Source organism: Musca autumnalis, unplaced genomic scaffold, assembly GCF_047663935.1.
Source record: "Musca autumnalis isolate F117 unplaced genomic scaffold, ASM4766393v1 scaffold_3, whole genome shotgun sequence".
In the NCBI taxonomy this organism is placed as follows: Eukaryota; Metazoa; Arthropoda; class Insecta; order Diptera; family Muscidae; genus Musca; species Musca autumnalis.
The window spans coordinates 137,061,254-137,084,159 of record NW_027411866.1 but is presented as its reverse complement, the minus strand read 5'-3'; positions in this window follow the sequence as shown (position 1 = coordinate 137,084,159).

Here is a 22,906-nt window from a genome sequence, read left to right as displayed (position 1 = left end):
ATAATCGAGAGGTGTCAAATCGCACGAACTTGGAGGCCAATTGACAGGTCCACTTCTCGAAATCAACTTATCGCCAAATTTTGATTTCAATAAGTCGATGGTTGCGTATGGCACGTAGCGCCATCCTGTTGAAACCACATCTCCTCCGGATCAATGTCATCCATATTTTCAAACAAAAAATCATTGATCATGGTGCGGTAACGATCTCCATTGACCGTAACGCGAGCTCCGGCCTCATTTTTGAAGAAATAAGGTCCGATGATGCCACCAGCGTGAAAACCGCACCATACGGTGCATTTTTCTGGATGTATTGGAGTCTGTAGGGTCTCTTGTGGATTGGTCTCACTCCTTATGCGGCAATTTTGCTTATTAACAAACGCGTTAAGCCAAAAATGCGCTTGTTCAGATGGACGATTATGTACGCCATACAAATGACGAAGTCGTCTATAAGTTGCGCGAATCGACGACTGATTTTCAAAGTAAATTTGGATAATTTCGTAGCGTTGTTCATGATGATTTGTCAGAGTATACTGAAACAAATAAAAAAAGTTTCATCAAAATTTAATTTTTTGTGTTACTTTTTACAATTTAGGCATCGTTAGACGTATAAGTCTTTCCAACTGAAATTTGTCGGTCTTCACACAGTCCCCATAGAACGATACCTCCTGATTTTCGGTGTTTTGAAAGTTGTGACCCCAATATACCACGTAATGTCCTAACAAGGCTTTGATGCTATATTATAAAATAAACTAGCAAATGCCCGCAACTTCGTATGCGGAAAGGGAACAAAATATATATAAACAACTAGCAGACCCCGGTCCACGTTGCTGGCCCGTTGTAATGAGTTCTAATGACAACTTTTTATCGACTTTATGCTTGACAATTCAAAAATAGGTATTTTCGCTCCATTGTCAAACCGAGAAGGATTTTTTGTCTGTAGCCTTTCTTTTCTCTTACGGGCTTTGTAGGATTTTTTCGTCAATTTATGCTTTTTACGATTTATTATCGTCCATGTCCCTGTCTTTATCCTAAAGCGATCTAATTATAAAAGTTAAAAAATTGTTAAATCGAATTCTCCCGCTTATTGAGACTTATACGTTTTAGCTTTTCATGGCTGATGGACCTTTGATCCTCACCATTCAAGTAAATTTGTAAATATATAGTTTTTCTTGATCGGGGGCGCAACCACCGTTGTCTCGAAAACTAATTTGCAACCCGATGCACTCATAAGTTTAGCAAATATAGTGATTATAAAATAAACAACATTTTCTTTTCGCAAATTTTGTGGAAATCAGTTCAGTTATGACATATTAAAAAAAACAGGCGTGGTTGGGCCTATAGGCCCTAAAGAAGTACATAGATTGTAGATTAATCCGTAAATTTTTAATCCGATACATGCATAATTTTTGCAAATATAACGTTTTTTAAAAATATCGCATAGGGGAGGTACCCCGCTCCCTCTGGAATTCAATAAAATATGTAACCTGTTTTCGGGGGGCGTGGTAAACTTTTCTTTCCAAAAAACCTAAGTTGGGTTATGACAGCATTTGATTTTTATTTATAAAGGTAAGGCGTTTTTTTTTAATATACCCCCTTCAAAATTCAAGAAAATATGCCCGTACATTTTCAGGAAAATCGGTTCAGTAGTTTTGTAGATGTAACATATTTTAAAAAGTGGGTGTGATCAAGTTTTTAGATTCTAAAAAAGTGGGTAAGGTCTTCCGATATAGATACATTCGTAATTATTGTAAATATAACATTTTTAAAAAAGTAGGGTATAGGGGAAGTACCCCGCCCCTTCCGAAATTCAATTGAATTTGTAGCTTATTTTAAGCGGGGGCCATCCTTGTACATTTCCTGGCAATTTCAGGAAAATCGGTTCAGCAGTTCTTGAAATGATAAATATTGAAAATTGAAAAAAGTGGTCGTACATTTTCTTTGCATAAAAACGGGTTATGGCGCACATTTTACAGAAAAAATTATCGAAATCGGCCCAGCCGTTCTCAACTGATGCCATGACCAACGAACGACATTTGATTTTTATTTTTAAAGATTTAAAAGTTTAGACAAATCGCGATTTCCTTGAAAATCCCTACAGTAGTTTTGTAGATATAACCTAATAAGAAAGTAAGCGTGGTCGGATCTTAAGTCCCAAACTAAGTACGTAAGGTTGGAGACACAATCGCCATTGACTCGCAAAAATAGGGCATAGGGGAGGTACCCGCCCAATCCGAAAGTCCAAAAATGTGTAGCCTATTTTATTGGGGACCAACCCTGTACATTCGCTGAAAGTTTCAGGAAAATCGATTCAGTAGTTTCGTAGATATAGCATATTTAAAAAAGTGTGCGTTGTCCAGTCTTAATGCCCAAAATAAGCACGTAAGGTCGGAGACACAATCGTCATTTACTCGGGAATTAATTTTCAAAGCGATACATTTGTAATTGTTGCAAATATTGCATTTCTACAAAAATAGGGCATAGGGGAGGTACCCCGCCCGATCCGAAATTCAACCAAATATGTAGCCTATTTCAAATTTCAGGAAAATCTGTTGAGTAGTTTCGTAGATATAACATATTTATAAAAGTGGGCGGAAAAGTGAGCGTGGCCAATTTTTCTTTGCATAAAAACCTAAACTGGACTATGATTAACATTTCCACAAAAAATTATCCAAATCGCTCCAGCCGTTTCCAACTGATTCAATTACCAACAAACGACAATTGAGTTTTATATATAAAGATATTTAATATGGAAATGGTGAACACTGGATATTCTGTTGTACTAAGACCTATTTTATTACCAATATTTTTTTTGATTTAATTCCTTTTATTACTGTACACTGTAGTCCCTTAACAGCTACCATATTTTTAATTCGAATTTATAAAACTACGACCTCATATCACAGACACCCACCAACAGCGACTCATATTGCAAATTTCAGACTTGACTCCTGGTTTTACCCTTTCACTAACAAGCATTCCCTTGCAGTACGAATTTCCAAACACTAAACTTTATCTCACCTTTTCACAACAACAATAACGCACATTCACAATTCAAGGTTCTAGCTTTAGCAGTTTCGCCCAGAACCCGAATAGGTCCGTAAAATTTTCGGCATTCAAATGGCAATAAAAACCCACGTTTTCGTATATCCTCATTTAACGGCACCCCTCGACTTAGTGTATTTTAAAAGAAGAACAAATCTATATCGTCCAATTTTCTTTAATTTTGGACCTTGATTACTCAGAATATACAAAAGTTTAATTTAAAAAATGCACACTTCAATCCACGTTTATTAGAAGAGCTATTTTGAATATTTAGAGTATTTTGAAGATCTTCTGCACATTTTCGGAATTTGTGGCATGAAAGGTCAGAAAAAAACTTTTAACAAAAAGTTGTACTTAATGTGCATGGGTATGTAACCCGTATATAACGGTAAATTTTTTTGAGGCATTTCAATGTAGGCTTTTTTATTATCGGGGGGTAAATAACTTCTAGTTAAACAAGTAAAAAAGTATCAGTCGGCTTTGCCGACAGAGATATACCCTCAGCCTGTGTATATTGAAACAATTTTTCCAAAAAACGCATGTATTTAGGGAGTTTTAAAAATTTTGTGCGTTTGAACTGACAAAAATGTTGATTAGGATTAGAGATCAAAAGTTTTGCGGAGGAGATACTAAAAAGAAAGGATCTCCAGCCACTACATATGGTACCATAGGGGTTTTTTACAACTTCAGGGATGTTTGCTCAAGAAGTATGGACTTGCCCCTGAAACAACTTTTACCATCGCAATTGAGGCAGCGAATGCAAGTTGCTTCAACAAAAATCAAAGTGATTCGAAAGCAGGTCTTAAAGTGAACATGTATCCGAAATTTTGTGTGGGAGGTACCGGATGGAGCGGACAAATATAGTCCATATTGGAACCTGATCTATATCTGGTAGATATATTAAGATGTGTAAAGTATGGTCCAATTCGGCCACTCTCTTCAAGAGTTATCGTACGCACAATTTTACCGAACATTTTTGAACTTTTGTGGGGGAGGTACCTGAAGGAGTGGACCGATATGGCTTATCTTCGAACTTAAACTATGTTTGGACAAAATATTACTAAGACCAAACTTTGGACCGAATCGGCAGACCTGTTCGAGAGTTATTTTGCCCTCCAACCTCCTCACACGGTGTCATAGGGGTTTTTTGCAACTTTCAGGCTATTTTCTCAGGAAGTATGGACTTGCCCCTGATGAAACTTATACCGTCGTATGGAGGGCAGTGAATACAAGTTGCTAAAGCAAAAATCAAAGCGATTCGAGAGATGGTCCTAAACTGAACTTTTTCCAAATTTTTGTGTGGGAGGTACCCGACGGAGTGGACCAATTGAGTCGATATTAAAACCTGATCTAAGTCTGGTACACGCTCCACGATGGGCAAAGTATGGACCATATCGGTTACTCCCTTCAAGAGTTATCGTGCGCACAAATTTTCCGAACATTTTCGAACTTTTGTGGGGGAGGTACCGGAAGGAGTGGACCGATATAGCTCATCTTCGAACTTAAACTAAGTTTGGGCAAAATATTACGAAAGCCAAAATTTGAACCGAATCGGTTCATCCGTTCGAGAGTTATCGTGCGCTCCAGCCAGACAGACAGACAGACAGACGGACGGACATTGCTTAATCGACTCCAAATTGTCTGAAACACATTTCGTCCAAACATACTTGGGGTCTAAAACCATTATTTCGATGAGGCACATTTTGCCCGTATGAAAGTGTATATACCCTTCATAGCCTAAAGGCTGAGGGTATAAAAATGTTCGCATTGGACCACGTTTTCAAATTAACATAAAAAGCGGTCAGAACAAAAAACATTTTTTGAAAAGATACTTCACGTTTGACTGCATAATTTCAGTACATTATTTAGAAAAGCCTTTGCGTTAACATGAAATGGAACAATATTCAGTACAATTTTTCAACCTCAGAACTTTATCTCAGCATGTATAAATCAAAACAATTTTTTATCCCAAAAAAAAGTATGTATTTAGGGGTTTTTAAAATGTTGGGAATTTGAACCGACAAAAATATTCATTAGGATTAGGATCAAAAGTTTTACGGTGGAGATACTAAAAGGAATGGATCTACATTGGCCATTATGGAAGTGGATCTCCAGCCACTATATTGTGCCATAGCGGTTTTTTACACCCTTCGGGATGTTTTCTCAAGACGCATTACCCCTGAAAAACGTTTACCATCGTAATTGAGGCAGCGAATGCAAGTTGCATCAACAAAAATCAAAGTGATTCGATAGCAGGTCTTAAAGTGAACTTATCCGAAATTTTGTGTGGGAGGTACCGGATGAGTGGAAAAATATAGTTTATATTTGAACCTGATCTATATCTAGGACATATATTAGGATGTGTAAAGTATGGACCGATTCGGCCACTCCCTTCAAGAATTACCGTATGAACAAATTTTCCGAACTTTTTTGAACTTTTGTGGGGGAGGTACCTGAAGGAGTGGACCGATATGGCTTATCTTCAAACTTAAACTATGTTTGGACAAAATATTACTAAGGCCAAACTTTGGACCGAATCGGCAGATCCGTTCTAGAATTACCTTGCGCTCCAACCACCTCACACGGTGTCACAGGGGTTTTTTGCAACTTCCAGGCCATTTTCTCAGGAAGTATGGACTTGCCCCTAATGAAACTTGTACCGTCGTATGGAGGGCAGTGAATACAAGTTGCTAAAACAAAAATCAGAGCGATTCGAGAAATGGCCCTAAACTGAACTTTTCCGAAATTTTGTGTGGGAGGTACCCGAAGGAGTGGACCGATTGAAACATTATCTATGTCTGATACACATTTTACGATGGGCAAAGTATGAACCAAATCGGTTACTCCCTTCAAGAGTTATCGTGCGCACAAATTTTCCGAACATTTTCGAATTTTTGTGGGGGAGGTACCGGAAGGAGTGGGCCGATATAGCCCATCTATGAACTTAAACTAAGTTTGGGCAAAATATTACGAAAGCCTAAATTTGAACCGAATCGGTTGATCCGTTCGAGAGTTATCGTGCGCTCCAGCCAGACAGATGGACGGACATTGCTCAATCGACTCCAAATTGTCTGAAACACATTTCGTTTGGGGTCTAAAACCATTATTTCGATGACTCATATTTTGCCCGTATGAAAGTGTATATACCCTCGTTAGCATAAATGCTGAGGGTATAAATATTTTTCCATTTCATACTTTTTGTACAAATAGCGTATTTCCAAATTATATAATCCCAGCTTTGTTCCTACACCTAACCCCAAATTTAGTACTTTAACTGTTTACACAATACTAAAATGCTTTTGGTACCAACCTGTTACCCAACTTTTCTTACACATAGGTAAACGTTTCAAAAACTACTTCTTTATATTCAACATATATCTCAACCCCAATTCACTTTTCCATCTTTATCTGTTCCCCTGAAACCAATTGTAGTACTACTTAGTACTTTTTGTATAAATAAGTACGAATTTTCAAAACCTCCTCCCTTTCAAAATTCCAGTTCTACCCCTTTACAAAATCACAAATTGTATATGACTTTCAAAAAACTGCATTTATATTTCAGCTCTATCCGTTCACCTAAATCCAAATTATAGCCAATGTAGTTCCATTTAGCACTTTTCCATAAGTACGAATTTCTAAAACTACCTCAATTCTACACTCCAACAGTAATCTGTTCACGCAAATAAAAATTGTAGCGAATTTAGTACCATTTAGTACTGCTTCGTGCACATTAGTACGATTTTCCAAATCTGCATCAATATCTCAATTCTATATTCCAACAGTAATCTTAATTCCTTATTTCAGGATTCCAGCTCTTCAAATCCAAATCATACTAAACCCATTTAGGACTTTTCGACCTTTGGTACATCTTTCTTACTCTTCATCAGTGGTCCCCACTTATAGTCCGAATTTTAAATTTCAGGATTCCAGCTCTATCCGTTCGCCCAAATCCAAATTGTACTAAATTTAGTACCATTTAGCACTTTTCGTACCCTTATAGTTCGAATTTCCAAAAACCTTTCGTTGTTACTCTTCGTCAGTGACCCTCATTCCAAATTTTTGTATTCCAGCTCTATCCGTTCATCCAAGTCCAATTGTACTAAATTGAGTACCAATTAGTACTTTTCGTTCTTTTGCAGTTCGAATTTCCAAAAACTCTTTGATACATCTTTCTAGCTCTCCATCAGTTACCCTCATTCCAAATTTCAGAATTCTAGCTCTTACCTTTTGCCTAATCCAAAGGGTACCCTATTTAGTACCTTTTAGTACTTTTCGTACACTTCTAGGTAGAATTTCCAAAAACCCAGCCTTATCTCACCCAACAGTAACCTACACCCAAAATTTCAACGTTCTGATGACGAGGCTGATGAATCAGTCAGTCCGTCAGTGAATCACTCACCTCACTGCTCTTTTATATATAGATAGATAAATAAATGGCTGAAATTTGGTATTTATTCTTCGTGGGGGGTAGAAAACTTGCCACGTTTTCATATAGCCACGATAGAAAAATGTTTCCCGATTTTCGGTATGGCCTCAATATTAAACGACATAGTTGAAATTTGGTATTTATCTTTGTATAAGGTACATAACATTCCTCTCGAAAATTTTTCGTTATAAGTCCACGTCCTCATATAATCCCCATAGAACGGTAACTTCCGATTTCCGTATTTTGAAGGTTGTGGCCTCGATATCTCCCCGAAATGGCTGAAATTGCGTATTTATTCTTTGTTTTGGGTATATAACTTTTTACCTGAAATTTGTCGCTATATGTCCACGTCTTCGTATAGACTCCATATAACGGTAACTCCCGATTTTTTGGTATTTTTAAGGATTTAACCTCAACATCCCACCGAAACGGCTGAAATTCGGTATTTAGTCTTCGTTTAGTGTAGAAAACATTCCATCTGAACGGTATCCCCATAGAACGGTATCTGTCGATTTTCCGTATTTTGAAGGATGTAATATCAATATCCCACCGAAATTGCTGACATTTGGTGTTTAGTCTTTAGTTTCACTTCAAATTTAACATCTTCAGATAACCCCATAGAACAGGTACCTTCCGATTTTCGGTGTTTGAAGGTGTTGGCCCCAACATACCACTGAAACGGCAGAAATTAGGTATTTAGTCTACATTGGTGGTAGAAAACTTGACACCTGAAATTGCAGGAGTGTGAAAAATCGAGATTGTACAGAAGCACCAAGTATATTTTTTTTCATATTTTCTTCAAAAATACAAATTTTTTACTGTAACGATGTAGTGTGAACAATTCTTAATATCCAAACCCATCAATGAAAAATATTTTTCTTTCTTTTCTTATTTTATGGTACAACATTTTCATCATAAGAAAAAAACATACAAATTGTCGTTAATATTGATGGTGACATTCTTTCATTATGTTGCTGTGTAATCTGTACTCTTCACTCACTCTTTTTATTTTCTTCATGAAATGAAAGAATGCAACTGTCACTCGATATCAATGCCTTCGTTTCTAGTTTGTTTTTCTTGAAAGATGAAATGTGTATCATGAACAAGAAGTGATGAAGGGATGTGTCATTTAATGAAGCTGTTAAAAAGAATAACGGATTTATAAACATTTAGTTATCGTCATTGTTTATCCAACAATTATTTAATTTTCAAATGAAAAAAATGCTGCTAATAGAAGACACAATATTAAGGAGTGCAAATATATAAAAAAAGGGGTCAATAAGTTTAATTAAATTTATACACAAACATATAAGAAAAGACCAAAGTCGGGCGGGGCCGATCATGTGACATACTTAGTTGGCCCTCTACAGAGCATTTGCCCTATAAGCCGAAGTAAGACAAATTTCCATTTCTCTATATTTCTTGTTTTACTTTCCAATTTATAGCTATAAATAAAGGCCATGAGTGTTGATAGCCAACAAATATTGTACCAAAAATATTCTTATGAAGAAATCGGTAGAAACAATTCCCAAAGTCAACATTTAATACTGAATTATGTTCAAAAGACATATTTGAATAATTCCAGATCTTTCTTCCTCCTTCTAAAAATAAGCTTCTCCTTCTCCTCTTTTCTCAAAATTTCTCATTGGCGATTGGTGTTGCCACTGACTGCAGAGTTAACTGATTGTACCATCGATTTTTAGGTGTTGATTTTTGATACCCAACAAATTGAAGAGAGTTGGCTATTTTAATATCGCGATTCTAATTGGTATTCAAAATTATATAATGGATTTTGAAAGAGTAGATAATAGCTTAATTTTGTTTAAAAAATAGTGTTTTAACATATTGTGGAATTCTAGTTAGATATATTTATACCCTACACCACTATGTGGGGAGGGTATTATAAGTTGGTTTTGGCCAAAAAGTTTGTAACGCATCGAAATAATGGTCGTAGACCCATACTTATATATACCAAAATGAATGTCTCGACGAGCTGAGTCGATCTGGCTATGTGTGTCCGTCCGTCAGTCCGTCCGTCCGTCTGTCCGTCTGTCCATCTAAACCTTGTAATCACGCTACAGGTCGCAATTTTGATCGGATCGTCACGAAATTTTGCATGTTGATGGGGGTCCCGGAGGGGAAGAAGCCTATTGATTTTGGTGATGGTCGGATAATATTTAGGGGTCGGAAAGGGCAAAAAACTTAGGTGGATAAAAAGACAACGTTTTTTTTCCAAAGCGAATATCTCAGCTTCTGCATGGGGTATACCAAAAGCAAAACCTGACAATTAAAGTAGAAAATATCACCTTTCTAGTGATGTAAAGTAGGTGCTCGTAGGTGATCAAACAACGAAGATATCAGAATAGTAACAAATAAAACCCCAATTTTAATTTTTGCGATTTTAATTATATTGACGAATATCACAGCTTTAGTTGTAAAATTTCCAAAAGCAAAGCCTGACTATGAAAGTAGAAGATCCCGTCTTTACAATGATGCAAACTAGGTCGGCGTAGGTAACCAAATGACGGAGATATCGCAATAGTCGGTAATACATCCCATTTTTCTATTTTTTTGGAAATCACGCTACAGGTCGCAATTTTGATCGGATCGTCACGAAAATTTGAGGGTTTATGGGGGTCTCACAGATGAAGCAGCCTATTGATTTTGGTGATGGTCGGATAATATTTAGGGGTCGGAATGGGCAAACACTTATTTGGAGAAAAGTCAACATTTTATTTCAAAGCCAATATCTCTGTTTCTTTAAGAGGTATATCAAAAGCAAAACTAGGCAAGGAAACTACAAAATATCACCTTTACAACGATGTAAAGTAGGTTGCCGTAGGTGGTCAAATAGCAGACATATGGCAATAGTCGATAATGCATCCCATTTTTTTTTTGTAATCACGCTACAGGTCGCAATTTTGATCGGATCGTTAATGGGGGTCCCAAAGAGAAAGAAGCCTATTGATTTTGATGATGGTCGGATAATATTCAGGGGTCGGAATGGGCAAACACTTATTTGGAGAAAGGTCAACGTTTTATTTCAAAGCAAATATCTCTGTATCTTTTAGAGGTGTGTCTAAAGCAAAACCTAGCAAGGAAAGTAGAAAATATCACCTTTACAACGATGTAAAGTAGGTTGTCGTAGGTGGTCAAATAGCAGAGATATGGCAATAGTCGATAATGCATCCCATTTCCCGATTTTTTTGTAATCACGCTACAGGTCGCAATTTTTATCGGATCGTCACGAATTTTTGCGGGGAGTCCCACAGAGGAAGAAGCCTACTGATTTTAATGATGGTCGGATAATATTCAAGGGTCGGAGTGGGCAAAAACTTATTTAGAGAAAAGGTCTACCTTTTATTTCAAAGCCAATATCTCTGTTTTTTAAGAGGTACATATATCAAAAGCAAAACCTGGCAAGGAAAGTAGAAAATATCACCGGATAATATTCAGGGGTCGGAATGGGCAAACACTTATTTGGAGAAAGGTCAACGTTTTATTTCAAAGCAAATATCTCTGTATCTTTTAGAGGTGTGTCTAAAGCAAAACCTAGCAAGGAAAGTAGAAAATATCACCTTTACAACGATGTAAAGTAGGTTGTCGTAGCTGCTCAAACAACAGAGATATCGCAATAGTCGGTAATGCATCCCATTTTCTGATTCGCTTATAGTCACGCTACAGGTCGCAATTTTGATCGGCTCGTCACGAATTTTTTGGGAGTGGATGCGGGTCCCACAGAGGAAGAAGCCTATTTAGTTTGGTGATGGTCGGATAATATTCAGGAGTCGGAAAAAGCGAAAAGCTTATGTGGGGGAAAGTCAACGTTTTTTTCTTATGCGAATATCTCAGCTTCTGGTTGGAGTATTGCAACAGGAATACCCGTTAATGGAAGAAGAAAAGATCTCATTTATATTGATGCAAAGTATGTTGGCGTAAGTGAGCAAACCGAGATATTGCAAAATTCAGTAATAAACCTAATTTTTCCATTTTTTGTAATCACGCTACAAGTTGGAATTTTAATCGGATGGTGACGAAATTTTGGTGGTATATGTGGGCCCCACAGAGGAAGAAGCCTATAGATTTTGGTGATAGTCGGATAATATTTAGGAGTCGGAATGGGGAAAAACTCATTTGGAGACAAATTCAAAGTTTTATTCCTTGTGAATATATTGGCTTCTAGTAGTCAAACGAGGGAGATACCACAATAGTCGATGATGCATCGAATTCTTCCATTTTTTGCAATCAAGCTACAGGTCGTAATTTTGATCGGATGGTCACGACATTTTGGTTGCTTATGGGGGTCCCAGAGAGAAAGAGGCATATTATTTTTGGTGGTAGTCGGATTATATTCCCTAAAAGAAATGTTTAGCAGTGAAAAGCTTATGTAAAGGGGTAGTGGTGTAGGGTATCACATGGTCGGCCCCATCCCGACTATAGCCTTTGCTCACTTGTTTTTTTTATTTTGTAATTCCAATTCGATCATATAATTAAATTTGACCTAATGTTTTAGTCATATTGCCCAACATTGCCCACCTCGAGAATAATTTTCTAGTGTACGTCATAGGCTTAAGATTATCGAGTATTAATATGAGCTGTCATTAAATGGTGGGACGCAGACTAAAGCTGTCCTAGAATATGATTTTTTATGGATATATTAGGGTATAACTCTATCAGACCACGTACATTAACGTAATTGGCATCAATGGAAAGGTCAAGAATTCTTCTGCCAAATAAGACTTTCGTGGGCGGTGCTGGTCTTCCAGGAAGAACGATATAAGATCTATATAAAAATGTTATGAATATTCAACAAAACTATTGGTCTATTTAAGCCGCTACATTGGTTGGTTTTTATGTTGTTTTGTCATTATAAGATAATCCGTAATTTTGTTCATGACACTTTCTCTATACAAGTGGATCCAATTCAAATCAATATTTAATTCCCATTTTAATTATGGCAAGCATTTTCCATATCATCCAAATTCTAATGTAACCCCATATGTGGTTGACTTGTCGATTTACATGTTTTCCAATAAATACCGTCTGGCGAGGATTATGTACACAACTTTAGGACAATTTAAGGCATTCTTAAAGGAAAAGTTTCTAAATTATTGATACATGCTAACAAGACAAGAACAATTTTGTTAAATATTGATGTACAAATAAAACGACTGCAATGTTCAAGACTAACATGAACAGAAAAATGCACATAACGACAACAGTTACAAACTAATAAAAGCAAGCACACACACACATTCAAGTTTGTTAACTGCAGCAAAAATGATAATAACAATTTAGAAGTGGCTACAATCGGCGAAGTCGACAATCTAATGCCTGTGACAATTTATTTTGATCCTTTTCTGCGTGGAGGTTTTCTATTCAATGAGAATCTGAAATACAAAGTAGTGCCCACTTTAGTGGGAAAATGTTGCAAATCCCATCAAAATAACACACATTGAGCTGCATCATTATACGGTGTCTCTACCAAACCAAAAGACTCATATTTACAATTTTCCGTATTTGACTTTTGTACCCACTGAGACTCATAAAACCCAATTACGTCAATTTTCGTCCGAAAAAATTTAATACGTTTGAAATACATAAAACCAAAAAAAAACCATAAAAAAAGTTTCTAAGAAGACTAAAAACTAAATATAGGATCTGTAACGTACCAACAATTTTCAAAATACCCGAAATGGAGCGGAACAATCCTATGGGTTCTACATCAAGGTGTGAACCAATATAACCTATTTGAAATACCAAATGTTACAAAATCCCTAAACTTCAGTACCAATTTATACGACTCTATCTTAAATATTGCGAGCTCTATCTAAATTCAACAGAGAGACGGACGGACATAAATTATCACTGCATATATTTTGGCATGAAATTTTGAAGTCAATTGCTTTTATTCTTTTTGGCGTTTCAAATCCTTCAACATATCTTCCAAGAACATATCCAAAGAGACAAGGAAGATTTATCTCATATCAACGAGTGCACGCCGGGCCTACTTTTTATCGGCATGGAAGAAATACCTGCAGCACTACCAAAATATCCGTAAGAGTCAACTCAAAGTACTTGGGGAATAGGGCATACAGATATCTGTGTTGTTATGGCGGACAAGGCAGTGGGGGTGGCGGGAGATGAGCCCAACAATATGGGCAATGGTGGCGCCCACAGGCTTCCAAGAAGTTTACCCTCGGGCTTAGACGTTGTTGAGTGCCAGGCTCTCTAAGCTTTTCCTTGTGCTCACAAGCAAAAAAAACATCCTGAAGAATTTTGTCACTAAAAACATTGAAGAACGAACCGAAAGCAATTTTAATCTCCCAGGAGGTCACAGGCATATGTTAAATCCTCCCGTATCTGCGGCAATCTCCACGTGTCTGGGAGGGAGCACTTCATGTTCAGACAGTGTTTCAGATACGCCTACAAACAAGAAAATAAAAGGACTATTTGGTTTTATAAAAAGAACCAAAATTGCTTGCTAGAACACAACAACAATTACTTAAACAATTATTTAAACAACGAGGAAAATTGGGGATAGATATATTGAGTATAAGCGAATGTAGGTGGAACGGCGCTGGTACGTTCACAACGCAGTCATGAGAGAAACTTTTATACTGCGGGCGTGAAGAAAATGATATCCACTGCGATGGAGTGGCAATCTTACTTAGCCGTTCGGCATTCGCCTCTCTAATAAACTGGAGTCTCATCAATCATAATGACTGCTCGTTTCCACTCGAAGATTAGAAATATTATGATTGTCCAAGTATACGCATCGACAGAAACATCAACAATCGAAAGTAAGGCGAAGTTCCATAGCGAACTGGACCTTACCCTATCGGAAACTCCCGAACGTGATATACTGATTTGCATGGGCGATCTAAATGCTAAAGTGAGGAAGAATAATACGGACTTCGGACATGTTATTGGAAGTTACGGAGGCGGAAAGAGAAACGAATATGGCGAAGTCTTGTTAGAAGCATGTAGACGCCACGATTTAATTGTGGGTGGAACCCTATACAAAAACCCGAGAAAGTGAAACTGAATGTCTGCAAAAAATACACCAAACATATCCATCAAAAAAATTCGACGTTGCTAAACTTTATGAGTCTCATCATCAACAAGCTGTAATGAATGAATTAATTAAATCATGCGGATCATCAATACCTTGAAACCGATGAAATCGAATATATCTGCAAACTGATAAAGGAGAATATTCTGTGCATATGTGAAGATAAACTAGTCCATTACCCAAAAGAAAAACGAGAAAAAGAAAATAGATACCTAAATACATTAAAAACAAGTGAGCCAAGGCCTACATCACTACCCTCGTGCATAAGCTTTTGACTGGTAAAATTCCAAATATTAAAAGTGGGATAGCTTGACGCCTTTGCTCTGAATGTCTTCATTAATACAGGTCAATTTTGTTGAAACGCATTTAAGTGCATCGTCAGTACAACTCAAATAAAAAATGGAAAAAAGGGATGCATTACAGACACTTGCGATGTCTCTGTTGTTTGACCACCTATGACAACCTACTTCACATCGTTTTTAAGGTGACATTTTAAATTTCCTTGCCAGGTTTTGCTTTCGATATACCTCTTACTGAAGAGAGATATTCGCTTTGAAATAAAACGTTGGCCTTTTCTCCAAATTAGTTTTAACGGTCGCTGCAAAATTGGTTCCTAAGTTCTCTTAGGATGTAATAACCTTGGCTACACGTTTGTTTGCATGTAAATATTAATCATATGGTGTTTACATTTACCCAAACATGTATTACTAAGTTTATTAATTTTCTGAAGCAAATTTTAAATTGAGTGGAGTGCGAAAAAATGGTATAAAAGTGTATATCGATTTTTTGCTGTATGTGTAGTAAAAAGTGAGTACTTCAAATATATAAAGTTCCCAGCTGCAGAGGTTTGCAGACGAATATATCATTTCTCTTTTTCAGCGACAACTTCACTGAAAGGATACCTCCTTTTTTAACAAATCGTTTTGCGGTGTTGTCTATAGCGCGGAAACGAATGAACCGATCATCATATATTTTTGTGGGCTTATTAAGTACCTAACAATCTTTCTTTAAAAGAGAAAATTTTAAAAATAATAATTTTTAAAAAAAATTGTGCACAGCGAAAATCAAAATTTGATTTTTTACAAAAAATTGACAGTTTTTTGACCACTAGTCGGTCAAAAAAATGTTTAAAGTAAATTTCTCATATATAAAAACAAGAGTTTGATATATTCAATATGCTCACAAACAATATGAAGACTAAACATCAAATTTCAGTCATATCGGGTGGATATTGAGGCCACAACACTCAAAATACAGAAAATGAGGAGGCACGGTTCTATGGGGGCTATAGGAAGACGAGGACCTATACCGACATATTTCTGGTGAAAGGTTATAAGTCCCCCAACGGAGACTTAATACCAATTTTCAGCCATTTCGGTGTGATAATCAGGCTAAAACCTCCAAAATACCGAAAATCGGGAGGTACCATCCTATGGGGGCTATATGAAGGCGTGGACCTATGCAGACAATTTTCAAGGTGAAGGTAAAATGCCCCCTACGAAGACTAAATACCAAATTTCAGCAATTTCGGTGTAATAATGAGGCTAAAATCTTCAAAATACCGTTAATCGGGAGGTACCGTTGTATGGGGGCTATATCAAAACGTGGACCTAAGCCCACAATTCTCTGTTGGAATGTTTGATACCTCTGCCGAAGACTAACAACAAAATTTGAATACTTTCGGTTGGTCATTGTGTCTAAAACATTCAAAATACCGAAAATCGGGAGGTACGGTTCTATGGGGGCTATATTAAAGCGTGGACCGACCAACCCAATTTTTTGTCCTGAAGATTGTAAGTCAATAATAGGTACGTGTACCAAAATTGATGCACCTACGATAACTTCTTCTATTTTTAGCAACAGTTAATATGAACTCGCGACATTGTGCTACGCCAACCTGCTTTACATTATTGTAAAGATGGGATTTTCTACTTTCATAACCAGGGGCTCAATTCTGTTTCTATGAAAATGTGAAATGAAAACTTTTATAAAGGAGAAAACTGTCAAATGAATAAAATTATAAAGGAAATATTTATACCCTACACCACTATGTGGAAAGGGTATTATAAATTTGTTTTGGGAAAAATTCATGTAACACCGCGACATACACTCCGTTTCAAGTCAATAGCACATTTCAAATTGCTTTTTGTTACTTCAGTTTAGTCGATATCCGTGGAATAACCTCGCGAATGTTTATATATCTTGGTTTGTAATCTTATGAAGTATCTTTCAACGAAAAGTTTGGCTTCGATAACGTACCGTTATATTTTTTTTAATTTTCTTTAAAAAAGTCCGAATTTGCACGATTTAAAGTGTTTCATCGGAATAGCACATTCATTAATAACTTGAGTAAAAATGCAAATTTTGAATGCTACTGTTACGATTCTTTAAAATTGGAATAAATAAAGGCTATTTCAACTTTAAAACGCTTTAATTGGTCGAACTATGACTTTAATACCGGGGAAATAAGACCTTATGAAAGCTGTGGACTTTATTTGTCTACAATACGTTAAAAATTTGGCATAAATTGACAGTTGACGAAGGAATGAAGAGAGATGTTGCAAAATAAACTTGAAATTCTACTGAAAATTTGGTATTTTTGATCGAGAAACTTCAAATTCCTATGACTCCTATTACATAATAGGCTCAATGTTAGCATTAAGATAAGTTAATGATTAAAATATCAGGTGATTGTTATTGCTCTGGGTCTAAGCCAACATACTATAAAGAAAAAACGAGATCCTTCCTATACACAGAAAGAAACTAAGTGGAAATTCTGCGGCAGGTATAATAAATATTATAAGGAAAAGCCAGTAGACATTTCCCCAGGCAAAATAATCATTATTTGCAGGTTCTCGATGGCAGAAACTTTCACTTCTTGGATCTCCTGGAAGAGAAGAACTTAATAGACCATCTGCATTTCCGAGGTGACCGCCTCGCGGAATCGGAAAGTACAAAATATTGCGGTACAACATTTAGGGTTATCTCCAGTTTATGTCTGTGTCAGAAATATAACCTATTTTCTTTCTGTGTATGGGAAGGACCTGGTTTTTTCTTTGTAGTATGTTGGCTCAGACTCAGAGCAATAACAATCGCCTGATATTTTAATGATTAACTTATCTTAATGCTAACATTGAGCAAAAATACCCATTTTTCAGTAGAATTTCAAGTTTATTTGCAACATCTCTCTTCATTCCTTCGTTTTTTTTTTTATAAAACTAAGAAAAAACTGTCAATTTATGCCAAATTTTTAACGTATTATAGACAATTAAAGTACACAGCTTTTATAAGGTCTTATTTCCCCGGTATTAAAGTCATAGTTCGACCAATTTAAGCGTTTTAAACTTGAAATAGCTTTTATTTATTCCAATTTTAAAGAATCGCAACAGTAGCATTCAAAATTTGCATTTTTACTCAAGTTATTCAAGAATGTACTATTCCGATGAAACACTTTAATCCGTACAATTTTTGGACATTTTAAAAGAAAATTAAAAAAAAATTATAACGGTACGTTATCGAAGCCAAACTTTTTGTTGAAAGATACTTCATAAGATTACAAACCAAGATATATAAACATTCCCGAGGTTATTCCACGGATATCGACTAAACTGAAGTAACAAAAAGCAATTTGAAATGTGCTATTGACTTGAAACGGAGTGTATTCGTCGGAGACCCCCAATGTGGTATACCTCGACGAGATAAAGCGATGTGTGTCCGTCCGTCCGTCCGTCCGTCTGTCCATTGTAAATTGTAATAAACTTCCAGGCCGCAATTATAGACCGATCGTCAAGAAATTTTGTATGGAGACCAGAATAGATCCTTATTTTTATTGGTGATGATCGTGAAATACAGGGTGTTTTTTTAAGCTAGATAGAACTTTAAATTGTAAAATTGTAAAAATGGAGATCGTTACCGCACCATGATCAATGATTTTTTGTTTGAAAATATGGATGACATTGATCCGGAGGAGATGTGGTTTCAACAGGATGGCGCTACGTGCCATACGGTGAACGCAACCATCGACTTATTGAAATCAAAATTTGGCGATAAGTTGATTTCGAGAAGTGGACCTGTCAATTGGCCTCCAAGGTCGTGCGATTGACACCTCTCGATTATTTCCTGTGGGGCTACGTGAAGTCACTGGTTTATGCTGATAAACCAGCAACAATTGATGCCTTGGAGGCCAGCATTGTTCGTGTGATTCGTGACATACGGCCAGCAGTGCTCGAAAAAGTGGCCAAAAATTGGACGTCCAGAATGTACTTCGTCAAGAACAGCCGCGGTGCCCATATGCCCGAAATCATTTTCAAATGTTAATGTCACGTATTGATCTTTCGAATAAAAAAAATTTTGATTACAATTTAATTTTTTGTGTTATTTTTTGCAATTTCAAGTTCTATCGGGCTTAAAAAAACAGCCTTTATTTAGATGGTGAAATTTACCAAAAACATATTATTTATCCAATTAAGAAGCAGCTCTGTAGGTCGCAATAATAGTCCGATCAATGCGAAATTTCAAATAAGGTAAGAGTATATGACAAAGAAATTACTTGCAATTTTAGATGGCGTTCAAATAATGTTAATGTTAATGTGAAAATTTATAATATACAGCTTATATCTTTGTTCCTGAAAGAAACATTCCTCTCTCGTGAGTTATATTTGGAAGACGATCTCTTTGCCATTCCATTGATGTCAATTATGTTGATATAAGTGATCAGATAACAGAGTTACAGCCTAATATAAATGCTATAGCTAGCAAATATAGCTCAATAGTCACGAAATTTTGCACGAGGCAAGAGTTTAGGTTGAAGAAAATGCATATAATTTCGCATGATGATCTCATTTTATTTAGCGGGTGGCATACCCCATTACTTTCGTATGAAAAATATACAAATTTTTTTTGTTCCATATTTTAATTCCTGGAGGGCATATAACTGCAAAGCAGTCTACATATGGAATAATAACTACTGACCTTTCCCCTGATGCAAATTGCAATAATGTGTCTGCTAGATAACGGGCCTACTGCCTAATATAAAATGGGTTTTGTGTAGAGAACCACAATTTCCTCCCATGCTACAAATTGTCTCTATCATGGCAGAGACATTTTCAGTTCAGTTCTCAAATTGGATTTTTTATACAAATATTGCGACATGGGGTGGCCTCGCCACCTATTTTATACCTCAGGATTTAGGGTAAAGGGGATACGAACAAAATACGACCAAAGATGTGTCTCATCGAAATATTGGTTTTAGACCCAAAGTATGTTTGGACGAAATTCGTTTGGAGTCTATTTTGCCCTGTCCGTTCATCTGTCTCTCTTAATTTCTAGCTGGCTGGTGCGCACGATAACTCTCGAACGGATCTACCGATTAGAACCACATTTTATACATCGTAATACTTTGCCCAAACATTGTTTAAGTTCAAACGTAGGCTATGTCGGTCCACACCTCCCCCAAAAAAGTTCAAAATTGTTTTCGAAAAATTGTGTGAACGATAACTGTCGAAGTGAGCAATCGATTTGTTCCCAACTATCCATATATTATTATTCCTTCCAGATATAGATCGGATAAGACTATATCGGTCCACACCTTAGGGTACCTTCCACACAAAATTCGGAAAAGCGAAATTTAAGAGTCCTCTCGAATTGTTTTGAATTTTTTCCGGCAGATTGTACCTGTGCCGCAAATCCGCAAGATAACTCTCAAGGGAATTTTCTGAGTGGTCGAAACTTTACACATCGTATTATTTCATCCAGTCATGTGTCAGGTTGGAATATGGAATATATTGGTCCGTCCCACACAGAATTTGGGAAAAGTGAAGTTTAAGGACCCACATCCGATCTATTAGATTTTTTTTTTTGAAGAAGTTTCTTTTCACCGTCCCTATTCTGGTCCCCTTTCCGGGGTAAGTCATACTTCCTGAGATAATAGTCCAGAAGTTCCAAAAACCTCTGCCGGCTCCAACTAAAAATCTGAAAAAATAATTCTCAAACTTTTCCAAAACTCAGAAGTTTGCTTAAAAGATTGATTTGGTATAGCCCCATATTACGATATCTACAGATTCCACGTATTTTGAAGCAATCTCGTGTTACAAAATAAATATGTTTTTATACGGCAGAGGCTGAGTGTATATCACCGTTAGCACAGCTGACTTATACTATCTTCTTTGGTGTGTAATTGAATATGAATAATTTTGGGATTTATAAATTTGTTTGCATCCAAAATTTTTTAATTTCTATTCATTGTTAGTTATTTCTACCGATATAAAATATATTTTTGATATCACAATATATGCCCACAATGAACTATTTTCGAAGCATATGTGAGGTACAAGTGCACAATTTGGACGATAGATCTTTAATAAACTCGTATATGGTATATATATTTATTTATTTTAGGTGTATTCCAAAAAGGAACATGGTATTCAAAGACTATTTGAAGATGTAGCAGGAGGGGCTAATCAATGTGAATTTTCCAATGTTCGAATATTTTTTTTAGAAATGTATAATTTATATATTTTTCCAAAAACATCCCAGTTAAGACAATGGAGGCTTCTCTTATATCAATGGATTCATATTAAGTTATTTATATGTGACCTAGTTTTTATCGCCGAGTCCGAACGGCGTGTCCTAAGTTGCCACTTGTAGTGACGTTTCTCATCGCTGAAATACTCAGGATATCGCCAACAATACTAAGGGGTATTTTGCCACCGTTGACAATTTGATGGGAATCGAACCCGGCCATTCAGCGTGCAAGGCGGTTGCACATAGCTAATTCCTACAGGTTGTGGTGTAGGGTATCACATGGTCGGCCCCGTCCGACTATAGCCTTTGCTTACTTGTTTTTTTTTTTTTTAAATCTGATGCAGCAAGATTTCTTGCATTCGATAGTGAATAATTGAGTGAATTTTTACAACAACTAAAAAGAAAAAACAAAATTTTAATCAGTTCTGACTCGACGTTATGAAGGAGATCCCATATCATTTAGCTAACATTTGAATCGGACTATGTACTCTTTGATAAGAGAGAAGTCTCCCCTTGTCCCTCCTGGGCTTGTTCATTTGGAACTAACGTAACGTAACTCCGCTGAAGTCAGATAACTTTATACCCAATTTATTTCCGGCCGTTGCAATTTTATAGCTACATTTTGCAGTTTCCAGATTTTGGGTTCACTAGATTTTGAACCTAAATAATTACGCCTTCTTGTGTTTCGAGAAATAATATTCTACAAAAAAGATTCAATTCTCTCCCTTGTATCTAACCTAATTGCATTTTCACTGCCTAGTGTAGCATATCACAAATGATATTATAGACAACAACAACAGCAGTTTAATGCCACACATGCGATTAGTTTGCTTGTTATTGCATGACATTGCTGCTAAACTTGTACATTCCATGTTGCAAGAATTCTTATGTCCTTGCAATTGTCGTCAATCTAATGGCACCCGCGTTACCATTTACAACTGGGCACAGTTGCCTGTTGTGGAGTTATGTTGTCCTTGTCATTGCACTTGTCACTCTAATACTTGCTATATCGTATGGGTGTTGGTGTATTTATGTAAGTGTAGTGTTGTGTCCAAGTGTTGTCATGACTCTTTTTCTGTTGTTATTGTTTTTATTGTTGTTCTTAATAACAAAGTGACTGGCTATATTTCAGAATGTGAATGTTTTCCAAATGTTTAATGGCATAGAATGAATGTTCGTTCGTTCGCATCGGTGTATTCTAACAAATGTATGTGCATCTGAGGACTTGAAAGTATGTGGGTGTGTATCTGCTAATAAGTGCACATGGAAGACTATGTTTTAAAACAATATCAAGTTGAGAGAGCTTTATTTTTTAAAAGAAAACCGGTTACATTTTAGAGATTAATCGTATATGTTGTAAATTAATTAAATTGTTTTTGAAGTCTTCGTTACAATAAGCAAAAAGTGAAAAAAACATGGTGCTGTCACATAAGTCCCAACGGACATAGCTCCCAAAACAATTTTGGGATTTTGTACGACACCCACTAACAGTTCCGCTTTTAAATATTGAGTGATTTTTTTAAGTACAGTTTTTACTTCAAATTTATATGAAAATAAAAAATAATTGTAATTTAATACACATTTTTCATTTTATAATACAATTTATAACTGATTCAAAATTTTTAAGAAAAATAAGTACAAAATAAATTGTAGCTAATACAAATCGAACCATGTATCTACGTATATTCAAAATTTACCTACAAACCTATTTTAGTTTATGCTGTTGAAAACCATTAAGGCGAGTGCAAAAAAACTGCCAAAAGGAAGCAATATCGGAAAGTGCAAAAGCGCTGCTAGCGAAAATTTTTTAAAATTTGATTTTTTTTTTAAATATGTTATGA